The sequence below is a fragment of the Rutidosis leptorrhynchoides genome, chromosome 10 (genome assembly GCF_046630445.1).
Source record: "Rutidosis leptorrhynchoides isolate AG116_Rl617_1_P2 chromosome 10, CSIRO_AGI_Rlap_v1, whole genome shotgun sequence".
Lineage (NCBI taxonomy): Eukaryota > Viridiplantae > Streptophyta > Magnoliopsida > Asterales > Asteraceae > Rutidosis > Rutidosis leptorrhynchoides.
Window position 1 is genome coordinate 337718225 of NC_092342.1, and position 15806 is coordinate 337734030.

The window sequence follows — 15806 nt, forward strand, 5'->3', positions numbered from 1 at the left end:
TACACCGAGACGTCAAATAAAATATATATATATATATATATGATGTATATATATTACTCAAGTAACAAAATAGTAAATCGAAATTAATTCATTTACTATTCATATGAATAGTAATTGAAACGAAATTAATTAATTTACTATTCACATGAAAGCGACATGATAGAAATTATTAATTATAAGTTACATAACATACCCCTAAAGTATTTGAGAAATACGACTTTTTAAAATAAAATCAAACTAGATTTTGGGAATCTAAATATAGATAGAAACAAAATAACTTTGTACGCGTTTTGTTTCACGGACTTCACAATTCAATGTTTACTTTTACACATATATTATAAATATAAGCATTGATTGGTTTTTGAAAGAGCAAGTCAGACAAAAAGAAAAGGAAACACATACATCACAAATCAAATGAACCCTTTTTATCTCATCATTGGCTTTTTAATTCGTGAAATTAATTAGCATGAAGAGATGCTTAAGTGTTCTTGCAAACAAGAGTTATACGGAGTATTATATATTGTTTTATTATAATAATTTGATTATTATAATAAGTTACTTGGGTTTGGACTAGCATCCATTGACGGTCGTTTGAAGTGTAGTGTGGACTATCCTAAGAGACGGCCATATTTTTGATCGTAGGTTTCTCTCTTTCAATTAGTTACTTCAAGAAAGGTATATCGTTTACTCACTTTGTGAATTACATATTTTGACAATTATTAGTGGTGTAACTGGATCTCATTGGGATAAATTAATCGTGTGCATGTTTCATTACATATATGAATATTTAATCTTGTAAATATTTTATGAAATAATAAAAGATTATTATTTTAACTATCCGCTGCGTTAATCTGATTTAAAAGTACACACAATTTTTCAACAGTGGTATCCGAGCCGCTTTTACACCATCTTAATTATCGAGTGATTTTCTTTAGATTTAGCTTTGTGGTGAAATGGTAAAATTCGAAACCTTTTTGGTTTTTAAAGTCAACACAGTTGATTTAGACTTAACCTTATGACGCACAAATATGATTGAAAGAATATCACTATTTTAAATTGTAGATTTAATTGTTATTGCTTGAATATTTATTATAATTATAATTGTTGATTGTTATATTCCATAGTTATACACATGCATTATAACCATGGACAAGCCATATATAGGTTTTAATAGTGTAGTTATTAAAATTGTGATTGCATACATAGCCCGTAATGTCCCGACCTATGTGTTTGATTATATGTGATTATTGTGATTGTTGATTACGGCAATATTATGTCATGTTGTTTATTTATTTTATTAGAAAGGCCATTTTGAAGTCAAAGTTGTATTATATTTATTTTACATTTTCATAGTATTGTATTTAAGTTTATTCAAAATTGTAAAAGTATTAGATTAGTTGTACTTTTCAATTTTAAATAAATGTAATAAGATGAAGATTAAAGATAAAGATGCAACGTGGATTTTAACTTAGAAGATGGCGAACAGGTCAAGTTGACAACGATGGCGTTTGTCAGGTTTCACTTGATTCTTGAATTAAGTGGGAGCTACGATATTACCCTTAGTTTGACCTCTTGATCACATGTCGGCTCATTGGATCAAGCATAGGAATTTTGGGCTAGGCTATGTGCGTGTGATGCATGATTGTGTTTTATTTTACGCATTTATATTTAATTGTTGATTATAATATATGCTAAATGTTTTTGATGAAAACATTAAATAAAACCGGTAACGAGTTTCAAATATTAAAATTGATAATTTTTAAAAAGGTTAAACTCTAACGAGTTTAAAGTTAAATAATTTTGAGACTTAAATTACATATGTTTTTTATGGAAACATTAAATAAAACTCTAAACGAGTTTCAAAGATAAAAATTGATGATTTTAAAATAAGTTAAACTCTAACGAGTTTAATGTTAAATGATTTTGAAAGTCAAATAATATATATGGACGACATCTTTTAAAACTGTTTTAAAACGATACACGTTTGTGTATTTGTTATTTTTATATCCTATAAATTAAATACCAAATTAGATCACAAACATAATCGACATATACAATTGGGGAAAAAAAATTAACTAATAGTATAGCAAATCTTGTGTGCATGCATTATTCGTTGACACAAACTTTTTCCAAAATACCCGTCAAATTTAAGTCATGCCATCCAATAAGCTTGCAAACACTCCTCGTTATTTTTCTGATCTAGTGAGACTAGGCTGAATTATAGCTACGAGGTGGATTTTTCGATCTAGTGAGACTAGCGTGAATTTTCACTATTTCCAAATTGGACGACTTAATCGTATTCACGGTGAGACCTGAGTTCGAGGCAATGATGAGACAAACATGCCATTAGATAATAGTGGTTTGTTGGACTACATATATCTCTAGGTCCCATAAAGATCTAAGAGTTGTACTTGTAATACAATTGGTACCCGTTACCTACCAATAGACTCCATAACTGCTAGCTGATCAACAGATGTGGCTATGGAACCTCTATGTGGATCTTAAGCTTTCGTAAATTAATTATTTTTGAAAAATATTATAAAAAAAACTTGGGTAGTTAATTTGTTAAAGCTCAATATCGAAAATACTAAATTGAATCTTATATCTGTTGTAGATGTCAAATAATCAAAACGTAAACCAAAACACACTTCCTTCTTTGTTGGAGAAGGATAAACTCAATGTTCAAACTTCCTAGACTAGCACTGTAACCTGAGAATTGTTCTCAAGCATAATTGGAAGTTGAATAAAGTTTAGAACCCATATCCTTTCTTCATGTTGTGGCAGTTGTTGCTGCTCAGCAAAATGATTATCGAATGTTGTTCGATGATCGGGAAGAAATAGGATTGAAGGGTGAAAAAGAATAAACCGAATACTTTGTGAAAGAAAAATGACAAATCATTTGCTAGGAAAAATATTCCACCTTCCAAGAAGGAAAGCCCAAAAAAAGACGCCGAATGTTTCCATTGTGGAAAGGTTGGCAATTGGAGAAGGAAGTTGTCCTATCTTCCAATATGAGCTGGGAAAAGGCAATGCTGGTGAGACTAGCAAATCAGGTATATTCCATATATAGTTACATACTTCTTCTAGTGATTCCTAGATGTTTGTTAACTGGTTGTAGCCTTCACACCTGTAACAATATGAAGGGAATGAGAAGAAGTAATAGACTGAAGAAAGACACACTGGATTTGCAAGTAGGCAAAGGGGATCAATATTTTGTTAAAGCTATTGGTACCTCTGAACTTACTTCTCTAAATGGTCTTATTGTTTTGTTGGAACAATAGCATTATTCTCTCAATACTGCGAGCGACATAGTTTGAAAGATGTTAGTTTTGAACTTGCATTTACACACTTAGGTATTTCAGTTTTTAAGGATAATAAATTTATCTTAATACCTATCCACGTGATGGTATTTTTGAAATTGATATGCATAGTGTAATTTTAAATGAGAATTTTGTGTATGCCTACATCGCCAAAGTCTTCAAGCAAGACTTGAATAAGACCTATCTATGACATTGTCATATTGGTCATATAAACAAACAATGCATTTCAAAACTCCAATCTAATGGACTTTTAGAATCAATTGACTCTGAGTCATTTGATGTATGCGAGTCATGTTTATGTGAAAAGATGACAAATGCTTCTTTCTCCGATTTAGGTAAAAGAGCTAAAGATCTTTTAGGACTAATACATACTGTTGTATGTAGCCCTTTAAGAACAATGTACAGATTTAGTTAATTTTACTTCATTACATTTACTGATGAGTACAGTAGCTATGATTATGTTCACTTGCTGAAACATAAACATAAAGCTATTTTTAACATTCAAAAGTATTCCAAAATGAAGTAGATAATCAGCTTGGAAAGACCATTAAAGCACTTCGCTCCGATGGAGTAAGTAAGTTTACGAGTCAAGAGTTTTTTGGACCACCTAAAGAATTGTGGGATTGTCTCATTGTTCACTCTACCTTACACACCACAACACGATGGTGTGTCTGAGTAAGAGGAATCGAACTTTACTTGATATAGTTTGATTTATGATGAGTCTGATTTCTCTACTACCATCTTTTAGGGATATGCATGAGAGTCTGCTGCAGGCATACTCAATGTGATTCCAACTATGAAGGTAGAAAAGACACCATATGAGTTATGGCATGGGAAGAATCCCGAGTTGTCTTATCTGAAAGTCTGGGGTTGTAAAGCGTACATGAAGCATGACACTTCAAACAAATTAGAACCCAGAACTATCTAATGTTACTTTGTACGATACATAAAGGAAACAATGGGTTACTACTTTTACTACCAAGCTGAAGACAACGTATTTTCTGCTCGGTCTGCTGAATTTCTGGAAAGATATCTTCTCTTACAAGAAGTCAGTGGCAGTAAAGTAGATCTTGAAGAAATTCACGTACTTTAAAGTAATATACCTTCAGTAAGCACTAGCAATCCACACGTTGAAACTGAGCGCACTGTTGGTGAGCCAGAACGTGTTACACTTGCACTTTACAGATCTGGTAGAACTCATCGACTTATGAGGTTTAATTATCTGATTAATTAACATAAACCTCAACTAAGGGATTATGATGAACCCTCTAGCTGCGTGAGGCCATATCAGATCCTGAATCTAAAAATGACTAGATTCTATGAATACATATATGCAGTCCATGAAGGATAATCAAGTATGAGACTTGATTGATCTTCTACCCAATTGTAAGACAATGAGGTAAAAATGGGTCTTCAAAGGAAGACTGATATGGACGGTAATGTAAACACTTTTAAAGCTCGATTGGTAACAAAAAGTTGTGAAGAAAGTTTTTCACCAGTCGCGAGACTTAAAACAATTAGGATACTTATTGCCATGGTTACCTTTCATGATAATAAAATATGGCTAATGGATGTCAAAACCGCTTTTCTAAATGGCGACCTAAGCGAGGACGTATATATGGTTCAGCAGGAAGGGTTTATGAATCCTAAGCATCCTAATAAAGTATGCAAGCTTCTAAAATTCATTTATGGATAAAAGCAAGCATCCAGGAGCTAGAATCTTAAGTTTAATGAGAAAATCAAAGTGTTTAATTTTTCTCAAAACCAAGATAAGCCCTGAGTTTACATTAGAGCTAGTGGGAGCAGAGTAGTCTTCTTGATCTTATATGTTGATGACATATTACTTATTAGAAATAACATTCCAATTTGCAAGATGTCAAGTCTTGGCTTGGAAAATGTATTTTCATAAAGGATCTTGATGAAGCTACTTATATTATTGGAATGAGGATCTATACAATAGATCCAATTGGCTTATTGGTTTGAATCAAAGTACATACATTATCTTGCAGATATTTAGCATGCAAAACTCCAAGCATGGAGCTTTGCCAATGCAAAAGGGCATAACCGTGAGAAAGTCTCAAAAGTCCTATCACAGCAGATGAGATGAGACAAATGAAATGTATCACATATGCTTCGGCTAAATGATCCATTATGTATGCCATGATATGTACTATGCTCGATGTTTCATTAGTTTTGAATTTGACGAGTCATTGTCAACATAATCTAGATGAATTATATTGGATTGTTGTTAAGAAAATTCTTTAGTATTTGCAGAGTACTAATGATATGTTTTTGGTTTACGGTGGTTTGGAAGAAGAGTTAAGTATTAAGTTTTATACTGATTCTAGTTTCCAAACTGATCAAGATGATTCTGGATCCAGTCACGTTGTTTCTTTGTCATGATGGGCAAGACAGTTGATTGGAAGAGCTCTAGGCAGAGCACTATTGAACAATCTACAACAAAAGCAGAATACATTGTTGACTGAGAAGCTGCTCAGAAAGCTGTCTGGATAAGGAAGTTTGTTGTTATACTCATAGTAGTACACAACATTTAATCTTCTATAATATGTACTGTGATAGTTCGAGTGTTAATATACTTTTGAAAGAATCACATGTACATTTAAGTATCTGGCACATTCTTCAAAAGTTTGACTACATTTCATTAAGTCATTAAGAGGAATGATATTAGTATTCTTAAAGGTTCATACAAATGATAATGTGGCTGACCCGTTTATGAAGCCAATGATGCACAACAAGCATGATTATCATTCTAGTACTACTGGACTTCGTTATGATGCTGATCTTTTTTATTTGTAATTTAGTATTTGGATATTTTTGGAACATTAAGCAGTTTTGTATTAATGAATTGATATATAGTTGGTATGATCGTTTTCATTTATATCACTGTGTTCTATATAGCATGTTTAATCCATGAATAATTGTTGATTAATCAAAATCTCCATAATCGGTCATGTTATGGGAATAACATGAATTAAGATTAATGTGAAATTTTGGCTATTTTCATTGATGATGAATAGTTAATTTGTTGAGACCAAAATTCATATGTATTCATTGATGATGAATATTGAAATGACCCAACCATGGGATGTCACTACATGGATCGTAGTCAGTAGTGAATCTTTTAGTGATTATGTCTTTGTGTCCTTAGACTTGAGATGCACGCCCGTCTTGATGAGTGTAGCATTGTACTTTGATATGGTTAAACGCTGTCCTGAATAAGGCTGTTATAAAGGTCATTATTGGGTATAATGTAAAGCTCGTGATAGACACGTGTATGCAATATAGGATTTGTTCCTCTAAAATATTTGAAGTTAGATACTTTTTGAGCTCCTCGATAAATGAATAAGATATTTGTGTGACCGCACCCGGATGTAATTAAGATGATACTTAATTAATTTAGTGATCTAATTCAGTTCTAAGATCGAGAAATAAAATTGTTAAACAAATGAGAATGACCGATGATCCATATCTCAAGTTTAATTAAAGTATCTGAAACAAAAGGACGAATGACATTTAAAACTTACCATAAACAGTTTCGAGAAACTACCCTCACATGAAATGTCCCGTTCTTATTGATTAAAAACGTTCCATATTAATTGATTTCGTTACGAGGTTTTGACCTCTATATGAGACATTTTTTAAAGACTGCATTCATTTTTAAAACAAACCATAACCTTTATTTCATAGATAAAGGTTTTAAAAAGCTTTACGTAGATTATCAAATAATGATAATCTAAAATATCCTGTTTACACACGACCATTACATAATGGTTTACAATACAAATATGTTACAACAAAATAAGTTTCTTGAATGCAGTTTTTACACAATATCATACAAGCATGGACTCCAAATCTCGTCCTTATTTAAGTATGCGACAGCGGAAGCTCTTAATAATCACCTGAGAATAAACATGCTTAAAACGTCAACAAAAATGTTGGTGAGTTATAGGTTTAACCTATATATATCAAATCATAATAATAGACCACAAGATTTCATATTTCAATACACATCCCATACATAGAGATAAAAATCATTCATATGGTGAACACCTAGTAACCGACATTAACAAGATGCATATATAAGAATATCCCCATCATTCCGGGACACCCTTCGGATATGATATAAATTTCGAAGTACTAAAGCATCCGGTACTTTGGATGGGGTTTGTTAGGCCCAATAGATCTATCTTTAGGATTCGCGTCAATTAGGGTGTCTGTTCCCTAATTCTTAAATTACCAGACTTAATAAAAAGGGGCATATTCGATTTCGATAATTCAACCATAGAATGTAGTTTCACGTACTTGTGTCTATTTTGTAAATCATTTATAAAACCTGCATGTATTCTCATCCCAAAAATATTAGATTTTAAAAGTGGGACTATAACTCACTTTCACAGATTTTTACTTCGTCGGGAAGTAAGACTTGGCCACTGGTTGATTCACGAACCTATAACAATATATACATGTATATCAAAGTATGTTCAAAATATATTTACAACACTTTTAATATATTTTGATGTTTTAAGTTTATTAAGTCAGCTGTCCTCGTTAATAACCTACAACTAGTTGTCCACATTGTATACGTGTATATGGTATCTCAAGATTACATAATATACAATACAAGTTGATTAAGTTATGGTTGGAATAGATTTGTTACCAATTTTCACGTAGCTAAAATGAGAAAAAATATCCAATCTTGTTTTACCCATAACTTCTTCATTTTAAATCCGTTTTGAGTGAATCAAATTGCTATAGTTTCATATTGAACTCTATTTTATGAATCTAAACAGAAAAAGTATAGGTTTATAGTCGGAAAAACAAGTTACAAGTCGTTTTTGTAAAGGTAGTCATTTCAGTCGAAAGAACGACGTCTAGATGACCATTTTAGAAAACATACTTCCACTTTGAGTTTAACCATAATTTTTGGATATAGTTTCATGTTCATAATAAAAATCATTTTCTCAGAATAACAACTTTTAAATCAAAGTTTATCATAGTTTTTAATTAACTAACCCAAAACAGCCCGCGGTGTTACTACGACGGCGTAAATCCGGTTTTACGGTGTTTTTCGTGTTTCCAGGTTTTAAATCATTAAGTTAGCATATCATATAGATATAGAACATGTGTTTAGTTGATTTTAAAAGTCAAGTTAGAAGGATTAACTTTTGTTTGCGAACAAGTTTAGAATTAACTAAACTATGTTCTAGTGATTACAAGTTTAAACCTTCGAATAAGATAGCTTTATATGTATGAATCGAATGATGTTATGAACATCATTACTACCTTAAGTTACTTGGATAAACCTACTGGAAAAGAAAAAAATGGATCTAGCTTCAATGGATCCTTGGATGGCTCGAAGTTCTTGAAGCAGAATCATGACACGAAAACAAGTTCAAGTAAGATCATCACTTGAAATAAGATTGTTATAGTTATAGAAATTGAACCAAAGTTTGAATATGATTATTACCTTGTATTAGAATTATAACCTACTGTAAGAAACAAAGATTTCTTGAGGTTGGATGATCACCTTACAAGATTGGAAGTGAGCTAGCAAACTTGAAAGTATTCTTGATTTTATGAAACTAGAACTTTTGGAATTTATGAAGAACACTTAGAACTTGAAGATAGAACTTGAGAGAGATCAATTAGATGAAGAAAATTGAAGAATGAAAGTGTTTGTAGGTGTTTTTGGTCGTTGGTGTATGGATTAGATATAAAGGATATGTAATTTTGTTTTCATGTAAATAAGTCATGAATGATTACTCATATTTTTGTAATTTTATGAGATATTTCATGCTAGTTGCCAAATGATGGTTCCCACATGTGTTAGGTGACTCACATGGGCTGCTAAGAGCTGATCACTGGAGTGTATATACCAATAGTACAAACATCTAAAAGTTGTGTATTGTACGAGTACGAATACGGGTGCATACGAGTAGAATTGTTGATGAAACTGAACGAGGATGTAATTGTAAGCATTTTTGTTAAGTAGAAGTATTTTGATAAGTGTATTGAAGTCTTTCAAAAGTGTATAAATACATATTAAAACACTACATGTATATACATTTTAACTGAGTCGTTAAGTCATCGTTAGTCGTTACATGTAAGTGTTGTTTTGAAACCTTTAGGTTAACGATCTTGTTAAATGTTGTTAACCCAATGTTTATAATATCAAATGAGATTTTAAATTATTATATTATCATGATATTATCATGTATGAATATCTCTTAATATGATATATATACATTAAATGTCTTTACAACGATAATCGTTACATATATGTCTCGTTTAAAAATCATTAAGTTAGTAGTCTTGTTTTTACATATGTAGTTCATTGTTAATATACTTAATGATATATTTAATTATCATAGTATCATGTTAACTATATATATATCCATATATATGTCATCATATAGTTTTTACAAGTTTTAACGTTCGTGAATCACCGGTCAACTTGGGTGGTCAATTGTCTATATGAAACATATTTCAATTAATCAAGTCTTAACAAGTTTGATTGCTTAACATGTTGGAAACATTTAATCATGTAAATATCAATCTCAATTAATATATATAAACATGGAAAAGTTCGGGTCACTACAGTACCTACCCGTTAAATAAATTTCGTCCCGAAATTTTAAGCTGTTGAAGGTGTTGACGAATCTTCTGGAAATAGATGCGGGTATTTCTTCTTCATCTGATCTTCACGCTCCCAGGTGAACTCGGGTCCTCTACGAGCATTCCATCAAACCTTAACAATTGGTATCTTGTTTTGCTTAAGTCTTTTAACCTCACGATCCATTATTTCGACGGGTTCTTCGATGAATTGAAGTTTTTCGTTGATTTGGATTTCATCTAGCAGAATAGTGAGATCTTCTTTAGCAAAACATTTCTTCAAATTCGAGACGTGGAAAGTGTTATGTACAGCCGCGAGTTGTTGAGGTAACTCTAGTCGGTAAGCTACTGGTCCGACACGATCAATAATCTTGAATGGTCCAATATACCTTGGATTTAATTTCCCTCGTTTACCAAATCGAACAACGCCTTTCCAAGGTGCAACTTTAAGCATGACCATCTCTCCAATTTCAAATTCTATATCTTTTCTTTTAATGTCAGCGTAGCACTTTTGTCGACTTTGGGCGGTTTTCAACCGTTGTTGAATTTGGATGATCTTCTCGGTAGTTTCTTGTATAATCTCCGGACCCGTAATCTGTCTATCCCCCACTTCACTCCAACAAATTGGAGACCTGCACTTTCTACCATAAAGTGCTTCAAACGGTGCCATCTCAATGCTTGAATGGTAGCTGTTGTTGTAGGAAAATTCTGCTAAAGGTAGATGTCGATCCCAACTGTTTCCGAAATCAATAACACATGCTCGTAGCATGTCTTCAAGCGTTTGTATCGTCCTTTCGCTCTGCCCATCAGTTTGTGGATGATAGGCATTACTCATGTCTAGACGAGTTCCTAATGCTTGCTGTAATGTCTGCCAGAATCTTGAAATAAATCTGCCATCCCTATCAGAGATAATAGAGATTGGTATTCCATGTCTGGAGACGACTTCCTTCAAATACAGTCGTGCTAACTTCTCCATCTTGTCAACTTCTCTTATTGGTAGGAAGTGTGCTGATTTGGTGAGACGATCAACTATTACCCAAATAGTATCAAAACCACTTGCAGTCCTTGGCAATTTAGTGATGAAATCCATGGTAATGTTTTCCCATTTCCATTCCGGGATTTCGGGTTGTTGAAGTAGACCTGATGGTTTCTAATGCTCAGCTTTGACCTTAGAACACGTCAAACATTCTCCTACGTATTTAGCAACATCGGCTTTCATACCCGGCCACCAAAAATGTTTCTTGAGATCCTTGTACATCTTCCCCGTTCCAGGATGTATTGAGTATCTGGTTTTATGAGCTTCTCTAAGTACCATTTCTCTCATATCTCCAAATTTTGGTACCCAAATCCTTTCAGCCCTATACCGGGTTCCGTCTTCCCGAATATTAAGATGCTTCTCCGATCCTTTGGGTATTTCATCCTTTAAATTTCCCTCTTTTAAAACTCCTTGTTGCGCCTCCTTTATTTGAGTAGTAATGTTATTATGAATCATTATATTCATAGATTTTACTCGAATGGGTTCTCTATCCTTCCTGCTCAAGGCATCGGCTACCACATTTGCCTTCCCCGGGTGGTAACGAATCTCAAAGTCGTAATCATTCAATAATTCAATCCACCTACGCTGCCTCATATTCAGTTGTTTCTGATTAAATATGTGTTGAAGACTTTTGTGGTCGGTATATATAATACTTTTGACCCCATATAAGTAGTGCCTCCAAGTCTTTAATGCAAAAACAACCGCGCCTAATTCCAAATCATGCGTCGTATAATTTTGTTCGTGAATCTTCAATTGTCTAGACGCATAAGCAATCACCTTCGTTCGTTGCATTAATACACAACCGAGACCTTGCTTTGATGCATCACAATAAATCACAAAATCATCATTCCCTTCAGGCAATGACAATATAGGTGCCGTAGTTAGCTTTTTCTTCAATAACTGAAACGCTTTCTCTTGTTCATCATTCCATTCAAATTTCTTCCCTTTATACGTTAATGCAGTCAAGGGTTTTGCTATTCTGGAAAAGTCTTGGATGAACCTTCTGTAGTAACCAGCTAGTCCTAAAAACTGGCGTATGTGTTTTGGAGTTTTCGGAGTTTCCCACTTTTCAACAGTTTATATCTTTGCCGGATCCACCTTAATACCTTCTTTGTTCACTATGTGACCGAGGAATTGAACTTCTTCCAACCAAAATGCACACTTTGAAAACTTAGCGTACAATTCTTCCTTCCTCAATACTTCTAACACCTTTCTCAAATGTTCACCGTGTTCTTGGTCATTCTTTGAGTAAATAAGTATGTCATCAATGAAAACAATGACAAACTTATCAAGGTATGGTCCACACACTCGGTTCATAAGGTCCATGAACATAGCTGGTGCATTAGTTAAACCAAACGGCATGACCATAAACTCGTAATGACCGTAACGTGTTCTGAAAGCAGTCTTTGGAATATCATCTTCTTTCACCCGCATTTGATGATACCCGGAACGTAAGTCAATCTTTGAATAAACAGACGAGCCTTGTAGTTGATCAAATAAGTCATCAATTCTCGGTAGTGGGTAGCGGTTCTTGATGGTAAGTTTGTTCAACTCTCGGTAGTCGATACACAACCTGAATGTACCATCTTTCTTCTTGACAAACAAAACAGGAGCTCCCCACGGTGATGTGCTTGGTCGAATGAAACCACGCTCTAAAAGTTCTTGTAATTGGCTTTGTAGTTCTTTCATCTCGCTGGGTACGAGTCTGTAAGGAGCACGAGCTATTGGTGCAGCTCCTGGTACAAGATCTATTTGAAATTCAACGGATCGATGTGGGGGTAATCCCGGTAATTCTTTCGGAAATACATCGGGAAATTCTTTTGCAATGGGAACATCATTGATGCTCTTTTCTTCAGTTTGTACTTTCTCGACGTGTGCTAGAACAACATAGCAACCTTTTCTTATTAGTTTTTGTGCCTTCAAATTACTAATAAGATGTAGCTTCGTGTTGCCTTTTTCTCCGTACACCATTAAGGGTTTTCCTTTTTCTCGTATAATGCGAATTGCATTTTTGTAACAAACGATCTCTGCTTTCACTTCTTTCAACCAGTCCATACCGATTATCACATCAAAACTCCCTAACTCTACTGGTATCAAATCAATCTTAAATGTTTCGCTAACCAGTTTAATTTCTCGATTCCGACATATATTATCTGCTGAAATTAATTTACCATTTGCTAATTCGAGTAAAAATTTACTATCCAAAGGCGTCAATGGACAACTTAATTTAGCCCAAAAATCTCTACTCATATAGCTTCTATCCGCACCCGAATCAAATAAAACGTAAGCAGATTTATTGTCAATAAGAAACGTACCCGTAACAAGCTCCGGGTCTTCCTGTGCCTCTGCCGCATTAATATTGAAAACTCTTCCGCGGCCTTGTCCATTCGTGTTCTCCTGGTTCGGGCAATTTCTAATAATGTGGCCCGGTTTTCCACATTTATAACAAACTACATTGGCATAACTTGCTCCGACACTACTTGCTCCGCCATTACTCGTTCCGACACCATTTGTTCCTTTCGTTCTGTTAACCCCTGGTCCGTAGACATCACACTTCGCCGCGCTATGACCATTTCTTTTACACTTGTTGCAAAATTTGGTGCAGAACCCCGAGTGATACTTTTCACACCTTTGGCATAGCTGCTTCTGATTGATGTTGTTGTTGCAGTTATTATTGTTGTTAGGATGATTGTTGTGGTTGCTGTTGTTGTTGTTGTTGTTGTTGTTGTTGTTGGGCCGTTTGTTGTAGTTGCGATTGATGTTGCGATTGTTAGGATAGTTGTTGCGATTATTGTTATAATTGCTGTTGTTGTTGTATTGGTGATTCTTATCACCGTTTTCCTCCCACTTTCTTTTGACTTGATTCACATTGGCCTCTTCAGCAGTCTGTTCTTTAATTCTTTCTTCAATCTGGTTCACTAGTTTGTGAGCCATTCTACATGCCTGTTGTATGGAGGCGGGCTCGTGTGAACTTATATCTTCTTGGATTCTTTCCGGTAATCCTTTCATAAACGCGTCGATCTTCTCTTCCTCATCTTCGAATGCTCCCGGACACAATAGGCACAATTCTGTGAATCGTCTTTCGTACGTGGTAATATCAAATCCTTGGGTTCGTAACCCTCTAAGTTCTGTCTTGAGCTTATTGACCTCGGTTTTGGGACGGTACTTCTCGTTCATCAAGTGCTTGAATGCTGACCACGGTAGTGCGTACGCATCGTCTTGTCCCATTTGCTCTAGATAGGTATTCCACCATGTTAACGCAGAACCTGTGAAGGTATGCGTAGCGTACTTCACTTTGTCCTCTTCAGTACACTTACTTATGGCAAACACCGATTCAACCTTCTCGGTCCACCGTTTCAATCCGATCGGTCCTTCGGTTCCATCAAATTCCAAAGGTTTGCAGGCAGTGAATTCTTTGTAGGTGCATCCTACACGATTTCCTGTACTGCTAGATCCAAGGTTATTGTTGGTATGTAGCGCAGCCTGTACTGCGGCTATGTTTAAAGCTAGAAAAGTACGGAATTCCTCTTCATTCATATTCACGGTGTGTCGAGTAGTCGGTGCTATTTCCTTCAAAATAGTTAAATGGAACAAGTTAATCATACAGAATATTAAGAGTAGTTAATAGTATTTCGTAGCATAATATGAACTCATTTATAAAAGCTTTTTCTTCATATTAGCGTTTTATAAGTTTAAATTCGGGTAGTACCTACCCGTTAAGTTCATACTTAGTAGCTAATATACAATTCAACTACTACAATTCTATATGAAAAACTGATTATAATAATATTTCGCGTTCAAACTTTTACACAATATTTTACAAACTTACAATACCGCTTATTTTACATATAGCATGAAATATAGCACACAATAAATTTGATACAAGATGGCTGTGAAGATAATTCTAGCTAGTACACAAGTCGTTCAGCAAAGGCAATAAAGACACGTAATTCATACGTCCAGAAACAAGTCATGCATTCTGGTTTTACTAGGATTACTTCCCATCCTTGGTCTTGTGGAACATAACCGTTAAGGCCGTTGATAAGACAGCGTGTTGTAACGTCGTCAAAGGGACGAGGGTTACGTAATGTCCAACAGTCCCGTAACAATCTAAAAACCTCATTTCTTACCCCAATTACCGACTCCGTCACTTGTGGGAACGTTTTGTTTAATAGTTGTAGCCCGATGTTCTTGTTCTCACTTTGGTGAGAAGCGAACATTACTAATCCGTAAGCATAACATGCTTCTTTATGTTGCATGTTAGCCGCTTTTTCTAAATCACGAAGTCCAATATTCGGATATATTGAGTCAAAATAATTTCTTAACCCATTGCGTAAAATAGCATTTGGGTTCCCCGCAATATATGCGTCAAAGTAAACACATCGTAACTTATGGATTTCCCAATGTGATATCCCCCATCTTTCGAACGAAAGCCTTTTATAAACCAAGGCATTTTTGGAACGTTCTTCGAATGTCTTACAAACTGATCTCGCCTTAAATAGTTGTGCCGAAGAATTCTGACCGACTCTAGACAAGATTTCATCAATCATGTCTCCGGGTAGGTCTCTTAAAATATTGGGTTGTCTATCCATTTTGTGTTTTTATACTGTAAAATAGACAAGAGTTAGATTCATAAAAAAAAATACTTATTAATACAAGCAATTTTTACATATATCATAAAGCATAAGCACACTATATTACATATATTACACCACACGAATACAACTATCTTATTCCGACTCGCTTGTTTCTTCTTCTTCGGTTTTGGTTCGTTTTGCCAAGTTTCTAGGGATATATGATGTTCCCCTAATACGAGC